Below are 22,612 nucleotides of genomic sequence, written 5' to 3'. Positions count from 1 at the left end.
GTGGTGTGTAAGTGTGTGTGGGTAGTGTGTGTGGGTGGTGTGGTAGTGTGTGGCGGTTGTGTGGTAGTTTGCTAAATGTGACAATATGGCTGTAGTAATGTGGTAGGGTTTTGCAGGTTGTGTGTGTGTAAAAGAGTTCTGCTTGCGTGTGAATGCTTGTTAAAAAAGGGGAGAGAGAGAGAGAGAGAGAGAGACAGAGACAGAGACAGAGAGAGAGAGAGAGAGAGAGAGAGAGAAAACCATTGTCATCACAGAAGTTATATAATCTATGACTTCGTCAGGGCTGCTCAGACGGTATTATTAACTCATTCACACACACCTGATTGGCAGTACATGTGAAAGCCCCGGAGAGAATGGCTTGACTTCCATGGCTTTGTCTTTCTCGTACCATTGTCGCGTCGAGGTGGGAAGGAGAAAAGCTGTGTTGCATTTTATTCTTGCTATCTCCATCTGATTTTTTATTAATTAATTACTGGAGACTTATCGAGCTGTTGTGGATATTATTGCATTCATTAACCTCTTCACAGTCAGAGGTCCTCGTGAAGTCGGTAGAGAGGCGGCCTGCGGTCTTAATGGACCCAGGATCGAATCCCGGCTGGGGCAGGGAACAGTTTGAGGATTTGAATCTCCTAAAAAAGCAGACTTTCCTGATCTACCAGATGACCCGCCGACATGTCGTAAAAATACCCCCGCTAATACCAATACACCAGTCCTGTATGAGACAGCCCTAGCATGTATTCAATATGGATGGTGGGTGTTAGCGCCGAAGTGGTGACATGTGGAGGTGTAGGAGGACTACTGGGCCTTGGGATAGGTCAGTGCCCCCAAGCAATAGGCTCTGAAGCCTTTGCCCAGAGTCGGACACATAAAAAAAAAAAAAAAAAAAAAAAAAAAAAGCAAGAATAACTACAAAGACATTCATACACCTGTGACTGGCAGTACACATGAAAAGCACACAGGCAGTGGTTATTATTCTTTTGTTGTGTCTGTTTCTTTCCTTTTTGTAGTGTCGAGGCGACAAGGAGCGAATGTTTTTTTTTTTTATCTTGTTCTTTCCATCTCCAGAGAATTTTATATATATCTTTAAGAGGGAGTTTTAGAACTATGGTGTTGATTATACCCTTCATTAGTGTTTTCGTGGCTAAAGATACTTCTTAAGTTGAAATGTTGTGTGGTGGTAGGAAGAATAATACAAAAAGACATTCATTCACCAGTGAATGCACTACCCATGACAGACACTAAGAAACTACCTGTTATCCGCTTTTGTATGTATCTTGCAATATCACGCTGAGATTATGAGGAGCTCTCTTAGTTCTTTTTTTTTTTCTTTCTTTTTTTTTTTTGTATATAATTTTATATACTTTTGTGTATATTCTTATCTTCAGGGAATTTTATATAATTTTTCTTTATACTCTTATTTCCATGTAACTTATATGATAACACAGGGTACTTTTCTCAGCTACAACACTGAGACGTAACAACACCGTGTACCCTCAGCCCACATATAGAGACCGTTTGGATAAACAACAAACCGAAAAAATAACAACAAACAATGTAGAATTTTACAAGACAAACCTAACGCTGTCCCTGAGGCGTGAAGTTTATAACACAGTTGGTCGTTGGTGTTATGGGCCATGTACGGGAAGCCTGGAAGCAAACACTAGAATAAACAACAGCAATGGAGCGTAAAGTTATAAGTGGCGTGGCAGCAGTGGGTAAGGCAGGGTAAATCAACAGGCAGGAGGCAGAAATGAAAATACAGAGTAGGTAATTATATTTTACTGGTGCTGTGTCTTGATGATTATAATTATGTAACTCTGGACATACTGTATTTTTCGCACTGAAGAGGTTACATGTAGTCTCTACTAACCCTTAGAATACAGTTGACTTTTCCTAAGATAAGTAAAACCGTCTGTGGGAAGCGAGAACGAAATACTTCAAGAAGAAAGCGACCTCAGGCTATTGGGTTGTATTTCTCACTGCCGTCACGCCTTTTGAACTGTCAGTATACGATTTTATGAAACTCAGGGCAAACTTCATGTACTGAAGAGGTTATGAGGGGTATATTGATCACCTCCAGTACAAATTGCCTCTCCTACGATACACAGAGTCATAGCACGTTTACTCTAACCTGATAAATATCCCTAACCAATTGCACCTCGGTTGATGGTCAGGTAGAATCAGTTTGGATTTTCGACTTAACTAGTTATCAAGGAGACTCATTCCTACTTCCTGACAAACTTCATTGAATGTCATACAACCACAACATAGCATTTGAGTCGTGGGTGTGACACAGTTCTCTCAGGTGAAAACAAATCGACTGTAGTGATACCAAGGAAATATAATACACGTCATTATACTGCAGGACGTAATGCATGTTTGTTGCCTCCTTACCTGCAGCAGGTCTCGCCTTCATTGCATATGATTGAATAACATCATCATCATCATCATCCGGACTTCCTTTCCCACCCAAGAGCAGGGTGAGGAGTAGCAATGTCCAGACAGCCCAAAATTGCCCAATCCAATGGGCCACGCTTCCATTCACTCATCATTCAAGCCCCCAGAATCCTGGCTCTATCGGATACGCCACAAACATTCTCCACGTTCTGTAGCTTCACATATCGTATCCGACAGAGTCAATCCAGACGCTGCCACGTTAAAAAGGGGTGCCAAAAATCCCTGATCATGCACATCTCCTCACAAAATTCATCCAGCCAGCTCGATCTCCTGTCAGTTCCCTATCCTCACCGACTTCCAAACCTCTCTTCCTCACACATTCATCCACCATATCTCTCCACCTTCTCCTTGGCCTACCTCGCCTCCTCCCTCCTTCGAATTCGCTCAGATATACATTCTTCACCACTATATTGTTTTCCATTCTCTCCACATTACCATACCATCTCAGTACGCTCTCTTCAGTTCTGGTGTCCACCGACTTCCTCACTCCGCATCTTTCACGAATCACATTATTTCATATCCTGTCCATCCTCTGTACTCCACATACATTCCTCAGCAGTCCCATCTCCACTGCTCTTACTCTTGACTTTTCATTTTCATGCCACACCATAGTCTCACTTCCATATGTTAAAGTTGGCACCAACACTTCTTCATGTAGGCCTCGTGCAGCTGCAACACTCAAGCCTCTGTTTCTTATCAAGGCCTTCATTGCATCAGCTACTTTTGTTCCTTGTGTCACTCTACTTTCAGCTTCTTTTGCACATTTTCCTCTCTTTTCTATCACTGTACCCAGGTATTTGAACTCTCTCACCAATTCCAGTCTCTCTCCATTCACTGTTACATTGCACTGGGAGTCACCTTCTCTCTCAATAACCATCACTTTACTCTTTTCTACATTTACTTTCAAGGAACAACGCTTACAGTCATCAGCAAAACTCTGCACTAGCCTACCAAGTTCTTGTCCGGTACTTGCAAGCAGTACTGCATCATCAGCATACAACAAATTTGAGGTATTCCATCCATCACCATTCATTACCAATGCCGTCCCTCTCTCCATTACTCGTGTTTTCACTTCTCTCATCACCCCATCCATATATACATTGAACAACCATGGGAACATCACGCAACCTTGTTGTACACCCACACTGATTGTGAACCATTCACTTAGATGCCTATTAACCCTGATACATGCTTCACTACCATCATAAAAACTCTTGACGGCACCTAACAGCTTACCCTCTACACCGTACATGCGCAAAGCTTTCCACAATCCTTCTCTGTCCACTTTGTCATATGCTTTTTCCAGATCCATGAATGCCATAAAAACCTTATGGTCCTTCTCACAAGCCTTCTCTACTATCTGTCTCACTGCAAATATTAGGTCCACACATTTTCTTGCCACTCTTAAAACCACCCTGTTCATCACTCACTAGGACTTCTGATATCTCTCTTACTTTCTCTGTAATAATTCTTCCATATACCTTCCCTACCACGCCCAGTAAGCTTATGCCACGATAGTTCTTGCACTCACTTCGTTCACCTTTATTTTTATACAGGGGTACAACCACAGCCTTTTTCCACTCTGCAGGCAGTTTCACTCATCCATGCCTTCTTACATATCTCCAACAAGCACTTCATTCCATTCTCTCCACTACATTTAAGCATCTCTGCATACACCTCATCAACCCCAGCTGCTTTCCCATTTTTCAGCCGCTTCACAGCACTCTTCACCTGTGCGAGTGTCACGTCTCCTGGCACTGCATTCCTTCTCTGCACACCCCCAAAACCAATCATGTTTACAGCTGCTCTGCTCTCTCTATCCCCATTCATCAGGCTTTCAAAATATCCTTTTCATCTGGTCCTTACTTCATCTCCATGGGTTAATAATCTACCACATGCATCCTTCACACCATCCCATTTCTTACCGCTTTCACTTCTGCGTTTCCGCACCTCTTTCCAGAATAACTTTCTGTTTTCAGAGTAGTTCGCATTCATTTTTCTTCCTAGATCCTCATTTACCTCCTTCTTTTTCCTCTTCACTAGTCTCTTTACGTGCTTCTTGCTCTCAACATATTCAGTTCTTATTTCAGCTGAACCCCTGTCCTGTAACCACTTTAGCCACTTCTTCCTCTTTTCCTCCACCGCTCTCTTTACCTCCTCATCCCACCATGCCGTACCTTTCTTCTTTGTTGTTACTCTTGCCACACCACGTACCGCTTTAGCATTCCTAGCTAAGCAATCCCTATATGCATTCCACAGTCTGTCCAGATCCATTTCATTCCAATTCAGTAATTCTAACTCGTCCTCTACTTTGGTCCTGTATTCATCTGCCATTTCTTTGATCCTCAGATTCTCAACTTTCAGTCTTTCTCCCTGACTGCTTGTCTCTCTCTCCAGATCCACCTCACTCCTTTCAGCTTGATCTTGTATACCACAAATAATACGAATAACGATAATAAAAATAAAGCAAGGGCGTCATCGTACCGAACGTATTCATGCGTATTCATGGAGATAAAAATGAATCCAGTGCGTCACCGTACTGAGAATTTTCATGGAGATTAAAATAAACCAGTAGACGTTATCGTACTGAAGGTATTCATGGGGAGATAGCAGAATAAACCAAATATTCACAGAGATTAATATAAACTATGGGCGTCATCGCACTGAAGGTATTCACGGAGAGATTTTCCTAGCCCGTTCAGTACGATAGGTTACTTCTTAGCTGAGTAAACACGTGCAGTGGTACCGATAAAGTTATTAGTGAGAATAAATGGACTCCAGCTTTAGCAGAAATGGAGAGGATAACAGAGTAAGCATATGAGTAATGAATAATGATGTAGAGGAAACTGAAGCATGAGTTGATAATTGGTTAATGTAAACAGGCAGGTGGTGTAGCAAGCCAGTATAATTGTTTAGGCCTTCTTGGGTAAGTGATGTATCAGACAAGTTGTAGTAGTAGCTAGGCAGTTTAATTATGTGGCTGTTAACGACGACTACGATGACGGTGATGATGATAATGATGACGATAATGAGGATGATGGGAATTGTGGTGATGATGATGATGGTGGTTGTAGTGTTGGTGGTGGTTGTAGTGTCGGTGGTGGTGTGATGGTGATGATAGTTCTGATAATGACGACAGTAATGTGAACGTTAATGAAGATGATTAGTACGAAAGCATAAATAATCAAGAATGAGATCAATATACAAAAAACTTTAGAGTTATATATGTGAACTTCATAGGCTTGATAGAATGAGAAATGTAAAGGTTCATAAAAGATAAAGATTAACAAAGTCTGTTGATCAGTGTGCAGTAGAAAGTGTACCACCTCTCTGACGCTAACTTTCTTACAGTTATCATCCTCCCTTCTCTTCTCCACCGCTCCCTCTCGGTAGAGAGGCGGCCTGCAGTCCTAATGGACCCAGGATCGAATCCCGGCTGGGGCAGGGAACAATTTAAGGATTTAAATTTCCTAAAAAGCAGACTTTCCTGATCTACCAGATAACTCGCCGACATGTCGTAAAAATACCCCCGTTAATACCAGTACACCAATCCTGTATGAGACAGCCCTAGCATGTATTCAATATGGATGGTGGGTGTTAGCGCCGAAGTGGTGACATGTGGAGATGTAGGAGGACTACTGGGCCTTGGGATTGGTCACTGCCCCCGAGAAATAGGCCCTGGAGCCTTTGCCCAGAGTCGGACACTTAAAAAAAAAAAAAAAAAAAAAAAAAAAAAAAAAAAAAGTTATCATCCTCCCCTCTCTTCTTCACCGCCTCCTCTCTATCTACCTCCCACTTCTCTCAGTCGTCATCCCTCCCTTTCTTCCCCTTCGCTCCTATGGTCACTCCTGAATTGGGTAAAACGTCTAGTGATAACCGGATTAAAATGCAGAGTACGTTCGTGTGTGTGTGTGTGTGTGTGTGTGTGTGTGTGTGTGTGATTCTGAGCATATGGTCGTTCTCTGAGGCCCGGCAGTCCTACAAACGACACACCTCTACATGTCACCACTTCGGCTCAAACATCCACCGTCAATATTGAGTACATGCTAGAGTTGTCTCATAGAGGACTGGTGTATTGGCTCTTCCCCACTCAGCCATTTTATCCCTTCCTCTACGACACCCTCCTTCCCACCTAGTTCACCCCACTCCTTTCTCCTTTTTCCCACCCCCCTCTCTCTCTCTCACTCTTCATCCGAGTCATCACTACACCCTCCCCCCATCCAACTCAACCCTCCCTTCGCTGTTTGCCATCCTTTTACCGCTTTCTTCTTCTCCATCCTCCTCCCTTCATTTTCCCCTTTATCTCCCCTCTCTCTTCCTTCCCTCTCTCTCACCGCTTACTCTCCCCTCCCCTCCACTCTCTTACGCTCCATATTTTCTTTCATTTGTAACAATCATTTTCTATTTACATTCATTACCCCCCTTCTTCCCTCCCACCTCCGCCCATTCTCCTCCATCTTTCCCTCGTCCTCCCCTCATCATAGTGTCTCTCTCCGCCGGTGGTCTAAGGTGGGAGAGAATGGAGGAAAGAGGGAAGTAAAGTTAAGGAAGGAGGGAAATTACGGAGAGAATGAGAAACTGTAGTAGGGAGGGAAAGAATGTATGAGACAGCGAGTGTGATGTGTTGCTTATGACTGGGTGGGTGAGGGAGGGAGGGAGTGATGGAAGGAAGGGGGGAAGGAGGCGGAGGGAAAGTGTAGAGAGAAATGGAGGGAGGAAAGGAAGGAGGGCAGAGAATGAATGTTGGGCGGAGAAGGAAAGGGTCATAGAAAGGAGGAAAGAATGTGAGGGAAACGGAAATGAAGACTGCATGGGGATGGATGATCAAATAAACTGAGAGAGAGAGAGAGAGAGAGAGATAGTTTAACCCTTTCAGAAGCACAAGGACACTTTTGATTTTAGTCTTGCTATGTACGAACTAACTTATTTAGCTTAGGATATTATTGAACTGAACTGCATTGGTCAACACCTTCTCTACGAGGGGTGATGCTGGGTTTAATATTGGCGTCTGGAGTTGACACCAAGTTACCGTTCTGATACGAGTATGTGATATCCTTGAGCTGAAACGGTGGAGCAGGGACGTGGTGAGTGAGGCAGGGTGTGAGTGAGGCAGGGTGTGGCATGGTGAAAGAGTGGAAGCAGGGTGTTAGTGAGGCAGGGTGTGAGTAAGCAGGATGTGAGTAAGAAGGGTGTGGGTGAGGCAGGGTGTAAGTGAGGCAGGCTGTGGGTGAGGCAGGGTGAAAGTGAGGTAGGGTGTCTGCTTGCATCCCTCCACCTCTACGACGGGCGCGTAGCACCCGTCTAGCAGCAAACGCTCATCCCTTTTCTGTCCAGCTCTCTAATGGAAGAGTTAACCGTTACTCCCAGTCTTTCATTTATGTAACAGGTCAACTCTGGAACTGTCTCCCTTTGTCTGTGTTTCTTACTTCCTATGATCTCTAGGCTTTCAAACGCAGTGTGTCCAGGCATCTCGAAATGAACGGATCTTGAATTTGGCTCACTTTTGTATTGTATTTTTTCTTTCTTAGAAGGAACGGCTTGCGGGCTCCTGGCCTTTGACTCCTTCTTCCTTTCGTAAAAAAATAGGTGTGGGTGAAACAGGGTGTGAGAGAGGCTGCAAGGATTGAAATACCAGTATTTTAGTTGTAATATTCAGTTAATGAACAATAGCTCTCTGTCTGTCTGTCTGTCTGTCTGTGTCTGTCTGTCTGTCTGTCTGTCTGTCTCTGTCTCTGTCTCTCTCTCTCTCTCTCTCTCTCTCTCTCTCTCTCTCTCTCTCTCTCTCTCGTAAAAGAAAAGAACTTTCCCAATATACCTAAAGCAATTGTCGTATTCAAATTTAGGGATATAAAAGTTTTCCAGCCACCAGAACTTTGCGTTGGATATGCCTGGCGCAAAATTGTTTCAGTGAGAGAGAGAGAGAGAGAGAGAGAGAGAGAGGAAAAGTAAGGGAGAGGATAAAAAAAAAAATAATAATAATAATAATCAATTTTACAGTAACAGTGTATGCTTTGGAGTGAGTCTGTGTGTATTGACAACTTGGGTACTCATGGACACGTAAACGAAAAACGATTTCATGTACACATAAAACTAGTGTAAACATGGAAAACGAGTACGCAGTCTTACATGCTAGTAAAAGCGACTGTCTCTCTCTCTCTCTCTCTCTCTCTCTCTCTCTCTCTCTCTCCTCATAACTGTAGACACACACACACTGAAGTCCCCATTTCACACACACACACACACACACACACACACACACACACACACACACATATAATAATGCAACGTGAAAGTAATGTGGATTTTGCAGTACCTCTCTCTCTCTCTCTCTCTCTTTATATATATATATATACACACACACACACACACACACACACACACACACACACACACACACACACATCTTCACACAATGAATCAGCTAACTGAGAAAACTACAGAATATAATAAACCACTGTGCTTAGGTTTTGTTGATGATTACGAAAAGGCTTTTGATTCAGTGGAGCACATAGCAATTATAAATTCATTGCGAGAACAAAGAGTGAATGAGAACATTGTAAACCTGCGCCAAAACATATATAAAGAGGGAACTGCTACAGTTAAATTACATAAGAATTCAGAGAAAATTAAGATTGAGAAGGGCGCGGGTCAGGGAGATACAATTTCACCAAAATTATTTACAGCATGCCTAGAAAGTATTTTCAGAAAGCTAGACTGGGAAAACAAAGGAGTGAACATAGATGGAGAAAAGCTAAACCATTTAAGATTTGCAGATGACATTGTCCTAATCTCAGAAACAGCAGAGGCATTGCAAGAAATGTTAAATGACCTGAACAGAGAAAGTCTGAAAGTAGGACTGAAGATGAACCGAAGTAAAACTAAAGTAATGTTTAATCCACAAACACAAAAGAGCGTCATCAGAATAAGCGATGAAATTCTTGAAGAAGTTAAGGAGTACAACTACTTGGGACAAATACTAAAATTAACGAAAGATCGTGATAGCGAAATAAAAAGACGCATTACAATTGGGTGGAAAGCTTTCGGTAAACATAGAGACATTATGAAAAGTAGCTTGCCAGTTTGTATGAAACGAAAAGTATATAACGAATGTACAATTCCAGCTATGACGTATGGTTGTGAGACCTGGAAACTGACAAAATCAATGGAAAATAAATTAATCGTTCTCAGAGAGCAATGGAAGGTCAATGTTGGGAGTATCTTTAAGAGACAGGAAAAGATCAACTTGGGTGAGACAGCAGACTAAAGTCAAAGATATTATAGAAGTTATAAAAGAACAGAAATGGAGGTGTGCAGGCCATATAGCAAGAATAAGGGATAACCGATGGAGTAAGAGGCTGACGGAATGGACACCAAGAGAATGTAAGCGTAGCAGAAAAAGGCCAGACAGGAGATGGAGAGATGAGATAGAGAAATTTGCAGGGAAAACGTGACAAAGATTGGCTCAGTCAAGGAATTCGTGGAAAAGGTTGGGGGAGGCCTTTGTTCAGCAGTGGACTAGTTATGGCTGATGATATATATATATATATATATATATATATATATATATATATATATATATATATTATATATATATATCAATTCCTACTTCTCTTTATGCAGTATATTATTAGACTTATCAGCTCTCATTTTTTAATATACATTTTTTAACCTTATCAAATCTCATCTGCCTTTATGTTATTGCTATCAGATGCTACTACTTGCATCGCATTGGCTGCCACAGCACACATGACTCTTTACTGGCCCCATAACACCACCACCATCAGGCCAATACCAGAGGAAAGTGAACATTGTCTACCCGGAGATGAAACTTTTGATAAACATATAGCATTCATCTATTGTATGCTGTACACTGCTGCCAGCACTGAATTACTGTATATCTGGAGTAGATCGAATGCCCCTACGACCACCAAGCGAGTTCTATCTATCTGTCTATTGCCAGACGCCTCAATCCCGTTTGGGGTGGCCACAAACAAATCGCCTCCAAGTCGCCCTGTCCCCCGCCATTTCACTGCCCTGCTCCCAACTCACACCCCCCTCTCTCATATACCTCTCCACCCCATCCCTCCATCTCATCCTCGGCCTCCCCCTTCCTTTTCCCCCCTCCACCTCACTCACATACACTCTCTTCGTCAGTCTTTCACCCTCCATCCTCTCCACATGGCCAAACCACCTCAGTGTGTTCCTCATAACGCTTCCCATCACATCCACATCAACACCACAACGCTCCTTTATATCCTCATTCGTCAGTCTGTATCTCCATGTGACTCCACAGGCTCCTCTTAAATAACTCATTTCCACTACCCTCACTCTTGACTTGTGTCCTTCCAGGAACGTCCAAGCTTCACTTCCGTACGTAAGAGTTGGTATCACAATACTGTCATGTAGTAACTTTTTCACTTCCATGCTCACTTCCTTGTTTCTTATCACTGCTTTCAAAGAACCAGCAACCTTTCTTCCCTGCTGTACCGTTTCAAACACTTCACCCTCCAAACCTCCATCCTTACTCATCACACTACCCAAGTACTTAAACGTACTCACGTTTTCCAATTCCTCACCATCCAACCTCGCTGTACATTCGCTGACTTCACCTCTCTCAAAGACCATCACTTTACTCTTCCCTACATTCACCTTTAGATTCCGTTTCTTACACACTCTCTCAAACTCATCCACCAAGCCTTGCAGCTCCCCTTCGTCTTCACTCAACAACACAGTATCATCTGCAAACAACAGTACAGGGAGTTTCCAAACACTATCCTCTCTCACCAGGGCCACTCCAACATCCACTACCCTACCTTGTACCTCTTTTATTACCCCATCCATGTACAGATTGAACAACCATGGAGACATGACACATCCCTGTTTCAAACCAACTTTCAAAGAGAAAAATTCACTTAGTTCACCATCCACACGCACTGCAGCCTCCCACCATCGTACATACTCTTCACAGCATTCAACAACTTCCCATCTACTCCATATATTCTTAACACTTTCCACAATCCTTGTCTATCCACCCTGTCATATGCTTTCTCCAAATCCATGAAAGCCGCATACAACTTCTTTCCCTTCTCTAGAAACTTTTCCACTAAAGATCTAAGAATGAATATCTGATCTACACAACCTCTTCCCTTCCTAAAGCCTCCCTGTTCTTCTCCAACTAATTTCTCTGTTCTTTCTCTGTCAATAAGCATCCTACCATTCACTTTTCCTATTATACTAAGAAGACAAATGCCCCTATGATTAGCACACACTTCTTTTTCCCCTTTTCCTTTGTACAAGGGAATAATTATACCTGACTTCCAATCCTCCGGGACTCTACCTTCCTCCCAGGCCAATCTGCACATCTTCCACATCCATTCTACTACTATCTCTCCCCCATGCTTCAGCATTTCACCACACACTCCATCAATTCCTGGGGCTTTCCCCGATTTAACTTTCTTCATTGCTTCCACAACTTCTATCCTACTGATTTCTTCCTGTCTTCTCACCTCCCTCCTTCTCCCAGCCATTCCCCAGCCACTTATACTTGCATTACTTCCATCCTCTACGTTCAACAATTCCTTAAAGTGTTCTCTCCATCTGCTCACTTTTTCTCCCTTCTCCACTAGTAATCTACCATTTTTATCTTTCACTCCCCTGCTAATGTCACTTCCACTCTGTCTTACTCTTTTTACCTCTCTCCAGAACATTTTCTTACAGTCCCTCCACTTTACACTCAAATTCCTTCCAAATTCCTCATCCACTCTCTTCTTACTCTCTCTTACTAATCTTTTCACCTCTCTCTTTCTTTCTACATATAACTCTCTCTTCCGCCTCTCAACTTCTTCCACGCCCCTATTTCTCATCCATTCATTGTATGCTTTCTTCTTTTGTGCCACAGCCTGTTTCACCTCTTCAGTCCACCACGCTGTTCCTTGCACCCCCCTCCGTCTTCTCTTCCTTCCACACACCACATCACATGCTGCACATATTTCTTCTGTAAATATCCTACACACACCTTCCACGTCTCCCATCTGCTCCAATTCATATTTGCCCAAACGTTCCTCCACTTCTCTCTTATACTCTGCCTTTTTCTCATCGTCTTGTAACCTTTCCACTCTCCTTGCAACTACTCCTTCCTCTCGTCTTTCCCTTCTTCTATTCCTCCATCTTACTTGAATTTTAATTCTGGCCACCACCAAGTAGTGGTCAGAAAGTCCACTCCCCCAACCTCTATAAACTCTTGCATCCATTACACATCTTCGCATCCTTTCATCCACACACACATAATCAATCATTGCCTTCCTTTCATTCAGTAACTTCACCACCCACCCTTCTCATCACTCGCCATGTATACCTGTGTATCATTTTATGCCTGAAGAGGGTATTGACTATCACCAACCCCCTCCCAGCACAAATGTCCACTAACGCACTCCCATTCTCATATATCTCAGCAGGCACACCCGACTCACCAACTATTCCATCCACCTTCACATTCCCAACTTTACCATTCATATCACCAATCAAAAACACTCTCATTCCTTCCAAACTTTTCCATGCACACTTCTACATTTGTCCAGAACTCTTCTCTCACTCTTCTAGCACGATCTTGCGTTGGCGCATACACACACACAATCGCCCACATTTGTATTCCAACTTTCAAATTTACCCACACAATCCTTGACCCAACTGATCCATACTGTCTTATGCTCCTCTTCCATCTTTTACTCACAACTATACATACTCCTTCCTTTGCCCTCTCATTCTCACCTACTTCTGCACATATACCCCATCCATACTCCCATTCTCTCACACTTTCTCCTCTCCATTTTGTTTCAGTTATTCCACATACATCCACTTTCGCACTCTCAAGCACCTGGACAATCTCTCTCTCTTTCACCTCATCATTCGCTCCCCTTACATTCCAAGTTCCAATTACCATGTCCTTTGTCCGGTCCTGGGTCGTTGAACATTAGTTTTCTTGACATTATGGGAGGATTGGGTATTCTTCATAAGAACTGATATTTATAAGTATCCGATATAATTTATGCAGTAGAAGACAAATACTGTTACTAAAAGTATATATTTTACCCCCCCCCCACCTTTAATAAAGCTGTAAAAAGTTAGAGTATAATGTATTGCATATAAGCTGTTTGGATAATATTAAAAATTACTAATCTGAATGTAAAATTAATCGCAAATAACGATATTGTAAATTTCAGTAAAAACAAATTTGAGATAAGTAGCGCAATCACTGGCGAGCAGCCAAATATTCCTCATGTCTCTCTAGAAAGTGTTAGAATATCGCCAAGTAGAAAACTCTAGAAAATCGTGAAGAGAACTATGTTAAATTGATAAAAATGCCGGTCAGAGGTCTGTAAAAATAATCATTAAATGGAAGGAAACGTACCTAGTGGAAAAAAATGCTAACTTGCTAACTTTGCTTCATTAACCAGGCACAATTCCACTGCGCAGGTGCAGGGTTAGTGTTTTGGCGGCTCTGGTGGGGTGTGTGCTGCGCGCTTGGTGTTTTTGTAATACTATTATTCAGGCTTATCGGTGGACGCCTGTTAAACGTTTGAAACAACTGCTAAACCCTGTCGATAAGCTGTGAAGACGTTCACCTTCCCTGGAGCCAAAATGATACCAGGGAAAGCAGAGATGGGTTATGTTGTGGAGCTGCTGACAAGGTGAGTACGAGATGCGTTTTATATACTGTATTTATTTATTTATTTAATTTCAGTTTCGGACAGTCCCGCCTCTATGTTAAGACGCATTTTGGCAAATGTACAGTTTATATTGGGCAACAAAGATATTAAAGTTCACCACTTGTTTGTTTTCCATACGTTTATTTTTATTGCGTAAACGATTGTTTCTTATTTTCATTCCCCTCATGTTTTTATCCATTTTCCCCGACGCATGTTGTTTCCCGGACATAGTGGCGGACACTTGCAACTGACAAAATACTGTGCATCATTTCCCCCTTGTGGTTCATCATATAACACTAGTGTGTGGATTTTATCTGGATTATATCCTCGACGAGTTACCCTAGTTCCTTAAGCTCTGTGAGTACGTAGCCTCCTCTGATTGTAATCCGGTTAGGTAAGAGACATAATTATCTTGTTTTTATATTTGTAATGTGAGGCCTATGTGAATCCTCCTTTTTGTAAATGAACCCTGGTTTCATTTTGTGTGTGTAGGCTATGTTGCAGTTTAAAGTAAGTTGGTATTGTTGTGAGCTTTACCTTACCCCTTTTGGTGTTTAATTAGGGTCAATAGTGTACCGTAATATATACGCCCATAACGACACACACACACACACACACACACACACACACTTCGCCTCTCCTCGAGCCAGTGTCCAGCCTCCCTCACTTCCTCCCTCTCCTCCCCTCACATCTCTCGACTTCACCCTGTCTGTCTTTTAATTCGCCCTCACCCTTTCATTTAATTCCCCTTCCTCTCCCCACATTCCCCACCTAGTCTTCTCTTTCAGACCCTTATTCACCTCTTGCAAAATTTTCCCCAGCCTCAACTTACACCCTCCTTCCCTTCCGTTTTTATCATACTCCCTCCACATCTGTTTCCAGGGATCATTCATCATTCTATCCCCATTTTTTTCCCTCAGCCTTCCCTCTCCCTTACCCCCTCCCCTCCTCCTCTCTCCATTCATTCTAATCCTGCCTCTGTAGTTTTTTTTTTTTTTTTTTTCTGTCCATATCTTTATTTTATGCCTCGTCACCATTCTCACCATTTGTCTTAAACCCTTCGGAAGAATGACCCATTTTTCGTGTACACAAAAGCGACGTAGTTTTTCACTCGTTGTTGTTGATGTTATTTATGGAGACCTTAAAATTAGCCGTTGCCACGCATATAACTGCTGATTATTACATCTTCCCTGCCACACTAACCACCACTAACGCAGCCCACTCCTCTCCGCCCACCCCACCCCTTTCTTACCCATCCCCCCTTCCTTATGTCACGCTTCATTGACATGCACCTTCCCACCACCAGCGTTGCCCCTCATAAGCACCCATCTTCCGAGTGTGTAGGCTATTCGTCCCACCCAACCCCATCATTTCCCCTCACAGCCATCCCAATTACTCCATTATCATCATTACACTTTGTTATTTCTCCTCCACCCATGACTTACATCTTCCTGGCCTACCCACAGCACCCATTTTCACAGCAACATATACACCTTCCCCTGCATGCCTCACCACCCATGACTTACACCATCCTGACCTATCACAGCACCCATCTTCACAGCAACATATATATACACTTTCTTCTGCATGCCTCACCACCCATGACTTACACCATCCTGACCTACTCACAGCACCCATCTTCACTGCAACATACCCTGCATGCCTCACCACCCATGACTTACACCATCCTGACCTACTCACAACACCCATCTTCACAACAACATAATATACACTTTCTTCTGCATGCCTCACCACCCAAGACCTACATCTTCCTGACCTACTCACAGCACCCATCTTCACAACAACATAATATACACTTTCTTCTGCATGCCTCACCACCCAAGACCTACATCTTCCTGACCTACGCACAGCACCCATCTTCACAGCAACATAATATACACTTTATTCTGCATGCCTCACCACCCATGACGTACATCTTCCTGACCTACGCACAGCACCCATCTTCGTAGCAACACAGCAACACTTTCCTCTGGAATTCCCATTCACACAACGCCATATAATTCCGTCCCGCCCACTCAATTCGCCCACCCCGGCCTGTCCTGAGAGATCAGAACTGATATAGGCAACCGTATTAGGAAGTTTAACACTGCAGTGGCTTTCTTTATTATTATTATTATTTTTTTTTATCATGCTTGCCAAGGCTTGAACTGATGCGATTTGTATTGACCTGAACTGGTCGGATTGGCCTCAAACGACCTGAATTATATACGGTAAATACTAAATATGGGAAGGATAATATAGGAACAGTAAATGTAGGCAGAGACCACAGAATGGTGAAAAAGTCAGGAAATAGTACCGTTAGCTTCAGCAGATCTCAGGAGGGAGAGGGACAGACTGATTCAAAGGAAATAACCAAACTTTTTGCTGCGAGAGAAAAGAGTAGAATGTAGTTTACTAGCTAAGAATATGACCTTGCAGCTGATGGGTGAAGTTCAGTTACAGTACAGGGCAAATGAGTGAACATTTGTAGATTACTAAACGAGGTAGTTCCACAAAGAGTAGGTAGGAAATCCCTGAACAGCGGCTGGAGTTCGCTCCGAGAGTCTCTGATGGAAAAGTTGACAAACCACGAACATAAGAAATGATACCGAAATAGCAGAGGGCTTATACTTGAAGAGTCAGTTCAGGATACATATGTTACATGGTGTACACGGTGACTCCCAGCATTACATAGTAATCTATTAAGAAAGTCTTGAGAGGATAACGATATTATTAAGCATATAGTGACTTTCCACTAAATGAACTAGCACTCAGCAGAGCTTTACGAAATGTTTAAAGATCAGACAATACCCATAGCTATAGCCCTGACGGAAAAGGTGTCCTGTATATACTAGTTCACAGGAGAAAAATTAAAGACTCCCGAACCACTGCCTAGTAAGTATTCTCTTTTTTGTGTACAGACTATAAAATCCTAAAATAACCAAATACCCTTGCACAACAATTGATTCAGTTTAACTTGGCGGGGATTTTCGCCCCCTTTCCAGCTCGTTTCTCGTAGTTCAGTATTAGAATAAGACTACTAAACCTCTACATCCTTTTTAACGGCACTTCTTCGTGACCAGCACCATGTTTCAGTGGGACTGTCTTGTTACAGCTCAGCATTCAAGATGGAGAGATGGCAGTTTTACGCCTGGTTAAAGTGGAAAGAGTGTTGATATATAGTTGTAGACGCAAACCAGCCAAAAGAACAAGCCGGATTCCGTAATGGTTGTTCTGCTTCCCTCTTGTATCTCTCTGTTACCCTTGTCGCAGTATTTTCTGCAGCCTTCCCCCCCCCCTTCTCTCTCTCTCTCACACACACACACACACACACACACACACACACACACACACACACACACACACACACACACACACACACACACACACATTTAAATAGTGATGTAACGTAAGTGGTCGTGGGTTTGCCTTCTCTTTCGAGAGTGATTAATAAGTCTGATAAGGTCGCTTCAGCAAGAATCCCACACCCGTATTGAAGTGTCCATGTCACCTGTAATAATCGTAATGATGAAATTAGGATGAGTACTTGTTATGTTATTACTTTAGATTTTTACCTACGTCGTGTATATGAGATCGTCACGTGCCTTTTTTTTTTTTTTTTTTCGTTGTTGTTGGAGTAGTCTTTGAATGACAACCATCGCCACGCCCATATCGGCCAGTCTACAACGCTCATCTTGACAGGGTGTATTGCCCCGCCTTGGTTCATTACCCACAATCATCCCAGTCCATCCCACCCACTCCTTTGCATTCTTCGAACCTTATTACTCGTCTCAGTATTCAGAGAGAAATGTATGAATTACACCTTCCCACCACCAATGGCACTACACATCAAGCACCGAACTTCACAGGGTTTGCTCATCCCGTTATGACCCACCACGCATCACCATCCCAGCCACACTTTTCTGCCCACCCCTCACTTCATCTACTCTCTTCACATCGATCGACTAATACAGTATGTTACCACGACCAACGCCACCTTGATAAAACTCCCATCTTTAAAGGGTGTAGTCATCCAACCCAGCCCCATCACCCACCAACATAGGGTATCTTCACAGGGCATCATCATCCTCTAGCATGATTCATAACTTCACCATGCCAGCCCATCCCACCCACTCCTCTGCCCACGACACAGACCACTGACTTACACTTTACCGTCTTATCTACAAGATACATCTTCACAGGGAATCCTCCTCCCCTGGCGTGACCCATTTTGACTTCATCATTCCAGCCATCCAGTGGACTCCTCTCAACTTAGTATGACCACTTTTGCTTTGATGTGGTGAATACAGTAAAAAATTGACTGCCTCGATTACCAACCGACGAATAACTCCGTAGCCTGTTCACAATTCTTCACAGTAGTTCACAATACTTCTCCCGCAGTACCGTATAACCCAATATTATTTAAGGGTTATGTTTGCCACTTTATTACAAGTTTTGTGTTGCGTCAGGATTTTCTTTCCGTAGGTGTGGTGTATAGGTGGAGTGGGAGTGCTGTGAGTTAGTGTTTGTAGTGGCAAGGACACAGCACCTCATTAGTAGCGATGAGTGTGTTTGTGTGTGTGGGTGTGTGTGTTTGCTGTGTGTATCCATGGAACCAATGGTTTGGTCGCTTCCTCTACATTTTCAGTCTCTCTCTCTCTCTCTCTCTCTCTCTCTCTCTCTCTCTCTCTATATATATATATATATATATATATATATATATATATATATATATATATATATATTATTAGATTTGTAAGAGAGAGTAAGAAGAAAGTGGATGAGGAATTTGGAAGAAATTTGAGTGTAAAGTGGAGGGACTGTAAGAAAATGTTCTGGAGAGAGGTGAAAAGAGTAAGACAGGGTGGAAGTGAAGTTAGCAGGGGAGTGGAAGATAAAAATGGTAGATTATTAGTGGAGAAGGGAGAAAAAGTGAGCAGATGGAGAGAACACTTTAAGGAATTGTTGAACGTAGAGGATGGAAGTAATGCGAGTATAAGTGGCTGGGGAATGGCTGGGAGAAGGAGGGAGGTGAGAAGACAGGAAGAAATCAGTAGGATAGAAGTTGTGGAAGCAATGAAGAAAGTTAAATCGGGGAAAGCCCCAGGAATTGATGGAGTGTGTGGTGAAATGCTGAAGCATGGGGGAGAGATAGTAGTAGAATGGATGTGGAAGATGTGCAGATTGGCCTGGGAGGAAGGTAGAGTCCCGGAGGATTGGAAGTCAGGTATAATTATTCCCTTGTACAAAGGAAAAGGGGAAAAAGAAGTGTGTGGTAATCACAGGGGCATTTGTCTTCTTAGTATAATAGGAAAAGTGTATGGTAGGATACTTATTGACAGAGAAAGAACAGAGAAATTAGTTGGAGAAGAACAGGGAGGCTTTAGGAAGGGAAGAGGTTGTGTAGATCAGATATTCATTCTCAGATCTTTAGTGGAAAAGTTTCTAGAGAAGGGAAAGAAGTTGTATGCGGCTTTCATGGATATGGAGAAAGCATATGACAGGGTGGATAGACAAGGATTGTGGAGAGTGTTAAGAATATATGGAGTAGATGGGAAGTTGTTGAATGCTGTGAAGAGTATGTACGATGGTGCGAAGGCTGCAGTGCGTGTGGATGGTGAACTAAGTGAATTTTTCTCTTTGAAGGTTGGGTTGAAACAGGGATGTGTTATGTCTCCATGGTTGTTCAATCTGTACATGGATGGGGTAATAAAAGAGGTACAAGGTAGGGTAGTGGATGTTGGAGTGGCCCTGGTGAGAGAGGATAGTGTTTGGAAACTCCCTGTACTGTTGTTTGCAGATGATACTGTGTTGTTGAGTGAAGACGAAGGGGAGCTGCAAGGCTTGGTGGATGAGTTTGGGAGAGTGTGTAAGAAACGGAATCTAAAGGTAAATGTAGGGAAGAGTAAAGTGATGGTCTTTGAAAGAGGTGAAGTCAGTGAATGTACAGCGAGGTTGGATGGTGAGGAATTGGAAAATGTGAGTACGTTTAAGTACTTGGGTAGTGTGATGAGTAAGGATGGAGGTTTGGAGGGTGAAGTGCTTGAAAGGGTACAGCAGGGAAGAAAGGTTGCTGGTTCCTTGAAAGCAGTGATAAGAAACAGGGAAGTGAGCATGGAAGTAAAAAAGTTACTACATGACAGTATTGTGATACCAACTCTAACGTACGGAAGTGAAGCTTGGACGTTGTTGGAAGGACACAAGTCAAGAGTGAGAGCAGTGGAAATGAGTTATTTAAGAGGAGCCTGTGGAGTCACATGGAGAGACAGGCTGACGAATGAGGATATAAAGGAGCGTTGTGGTGTTGATGTGGATGTGATAGGAAGCGTTATGAGGAACACACTGAGGTGGTTTGGCCATGTGGAGAGGATGGAGGGTGAAAGGCTGACGAAGAGAGTGTATGTGAGTGAGGTGGAGGGGGAAAGAGGGAGGGGGAGGCCGAGGATGAGATGGAGGGATGGGGTGGAGAGGTATATGAGAGAGGGGGTGTGAGCTGGGAGCAGGGGAGTGAAATGGCGGGGGACAGGGCGACTTGGAGGCGATTTGTTTGTGGCCACCCCAAACGGGATTGAGGCGTCTGGCAATAGATAGATAGATAGATATATGTCAATGTCTGTTGCCAGACACCTTAATCCCGTAAGGGTTGGCCACAAACAAATCGCCTCCATGTCGCCCTGTCCCCCGCCATTTCGCTGCTCTGCTCCCAGCTCACACTTCCTTCTCTCATATACCTCTTCACTTCATCCCTCCACCTCATCCTCTGCCTCCCCCTCCCTCTCTCCCCCTCCACCTCACTCACATACACTCTCCTCGTCAGTCTCTCGCTCTCCATCCTCTCCACATGGCCAAACCACCTTAATGTGTTTCTCCTAACGCTCCTATCACATCCACATCCACACCACACCGCTCCTTCTCTTCCTTATTTGGCGGTCTGTCTGTCCATGTGACTCCACATGCTCCTCTCAGGTAACTCATTTCCACTGCTCTTCCTCTCTCTCTCTCTCTTTCTCTCTCTCTCTCCACACACACACACACACACACCGGTATACAACTTTCTCAGTCTCTTCTGTACCCTCAAGTATGCACTCTCAACCTCCTTCCCTTCCTCTCTCTCCCCGCCAATACGGCACCTTCCAAGAAATACTTAATTGGGCTTGAGAGGCGGGCAGGGTGAAGGAGGCTGGAAGAAGAGCAGTAAAAAAGGGGAACGTGAGGGTGAAGGAATGGTGGGACTTTGAGAATATGGTGAGAGAGAGAGAGACAGACAGACAGACAGAGAGAGAGAGTTGAATGCGTCCTCAGAGTGAAAGAGTTTACAGTGAGAATGGTAGAGGAGGAGGAAGAGAGCAGAACCACACACCACTGAGCAATGGAAGGAGAAAAGTTGGAAGTGAAGGAGAGCAAGTGTAGGAAGCAAACTGAGTGAGCTAAAATAGGTGAGTCAATTGGAGTGAGGTGGTTGATGAAGTGTGACGTGTGTGTGTGAGTAGAGTGACTGGGGCTGTAACAGAACTGACTGTGACACAGGTGGTTGGTGAACTGGGAAGTGTGTGTGTGAGTAGAGTGACTGGGGCTGTAACAGAACTGACAGTGACACAGGTGGTTGGTGAACTGGGAAGTGTGTGTGTGAGTAGAGTGACTGGGGATGTAACAGAACTGACAGTGACACAGGGGGAGTGAATGGCAGATTGAGTGAAGCGAATGGTGTATAATAGGACTCGCCCACGTTTGCGGCTGTGGTGTGGTCCGCACCTCTGTACAGTGTTGCCACGTTTTCTATACCGTTATCTCTCTCTCTCTCTCTTTCTCTCTCTCACTCTCTCTCTCTCTCTCTCTCTCTCTCTCTCTCTCTCTCTCTCCTGGCGGGAAATGTGAGCCACCCTGAGTACTTTTGATTCTTTTATAAGTTATTTATAACTGTGCTTTCATTTGTTAATTTGGTTTTGTTATATTTAGTGATGCCGACATGGCATTCAATGCATGCCCCTCTCCTGCCTCTCTCTCTCTCTCTCTCTCTCTCTCTCTCTCTCTCTCTCTCTCTCTCACCGACTGGGTGTGGAAGTGTTGCCGCTCGCGAGTGAATAATTTTTTTTTTTTACTTCAGTATTGGCATATGCCTACTATTTTGTCCTACATTTTAGCTTATGATTATAAATGTGATTATTCCTCGCCCTTAAAATTACGGTAAAAGCCAGTAAATGTGAGCATTTTTCCCTAGCAACACCTGTACAAGCTATGCTTGGGTCTATGGAGGTACGTACTTTACCTTAGGCCAGACTGTGGTGTGTCAGTGTTGCCATTCACAAGAATTACATGAATTATTTCTTTTACTTTGGATATTGGCATATTTCTTCTTTTTTCAGGCTCATTATCTTATATCCATAACTGTAATAATATTACCCACCCTAAAACTACGCTAAAAACCATTAAAAGTGACTACAATTTCTTTT

Source organism: Coenobita brevimanus, chromosome 84, assembly GCF_032717465.1.
Source record: "Coenobita brevimanus isolate Jiangsu-jjx chromosome 84, ASM3271746v2, whole genome shotgun sequence".
NCBI lineage: Eukaryota > Metazoa > Arthropoda > Malacostraca > Decapoda > Coenobitidae > Coenobita > Coenobita brevimanus.
The sequence above is the reverse complement of the archived record's forward strand: the minus strand, read 5'-3'. Positions refer to the sequence as shown.